Raw genomic sequence first — 1333 nt, forward strand, 5'->3', positions numbered from 1 at the left:
CAGAGAACTCCTCACGTGTCACCAGTACTCTCGTCCTGCTGCTGCCAAAACTGCTCCGAGCCTGAAACGTTGTATAACAACGTCCATAAGCTACATGCTTAGTGAGTACTTCGGGTTAGACCCGAAGATCATACTCAAATTGCAAATGGCCAAACACAACCAATATTACACACACCGTAAATATAGATGTATACATATATACACGCTACATGCCATCAAACACGGTTTACTCAATGGTACAGGTAATCACTATCATACACACTCAGTCCGAATGACGAGTCATCGGACATAACCGTCAAATCATCTCTATGTGCATCGCACACACAGGATACCGCAAGGATCTGGTGATCCCAGATCAGGACAAATGTACCAGTCAAAGCTCGACCCATCGGGTCTATCAGTATCATCAATCCCGTCAAATCATCTCCACGTGTGCATTACACATGTGGGTAAGGACGCTCCATGTACAACGCACATCCCCCGCTCTCCTCGGCCATCGCCGGAATAATAAAACATATCAACTCCGTGCCCCACTTCGTAAAACATATCACATCAATCATCCTCTCTGGTATCGTTGTCACCTCTCGATGCCAGAGCGCCAGGTGCCTACTCTAGGCCACCACCGACTATGTCGAGCGAAGCCAGTACACAACTGACAACCTCTCGCTGGCCGTCCGCCACGAAGAAACTCATTGGACCTGAGCTCAGGTCTTTCTGAGTTCCTTCGCATAACCTTGTCGGGAAAATCGCTCAATCCCGAGTCACGGGTAAATTTATTGCCAGTCTCTGCCGGGAGAATCACTCAATCCCGAACCCGCTCCATAGCTAGTGGAACTTGGCGCGGTTACAATGTAACCGTAGGATTTCCTCAACCCCATGATAGCCGAATCGCTCAAGACTATCACGTGTATCATCGGCTCCAAGCTCTGCCCGTAGGCAACCAATCACAATCATGCCTCCTCAATATGAAACCCGACCCGGGTCAGAGATCATAAAGAGGCGATCTCAGCCAATGCAACATCGGAATATCACATCAACCCGCTACAATCACACGCTCAACCTTATCCCGGCCCTCCGGAATAAAGTCTCACGCCATGCCAACTACCCGTTTTCCCCAATCACACACACCCGTATATTATTATACCTAAATCATATATACATATGTCCTTACTTGTCATTTTTGGTATATCGATTCCTTTACGTTCATCAAATTGGGTAACCAATCATTTTTGGTACATCAAATTGGGTTCCGACCATCTCGGATTACCAATTCAGCTCGTTCCGAAGGTTTTACTTACCGTAGGTTAGTTTCGTTCGAGTTTCATGAGATTCG

At 47.2% G+C, this 1333-nt stretch overlaps 1 pseudogene; it reads left to right on the forward strand.

Annotated features, from left to right (window-relative positions):
• Positions 1 to 233: 233 nt before the first annotated feature.
• Positions 234 to 1333, forward strand: part of LOC104800360 — an 8887-nt pseudogene continuing 7787 nt past the window's right edge.

Source organism: Tarenaya hassleriana, unplaced genomic scaffold (assembly GCF_000463585.1).
Source record: "Tarenaya hassleriana unplaced genomic scaffold, ASM46358v1 Cleome681, whole genome shotgun sequence".
Taxonomy (NCBI): Eukaryota; Viridiplantae; Streptophyta; class Magnoliopsida; order Brassicales; family Cleomaceae; genus Tarenaya; species Tarenaya hassleriana.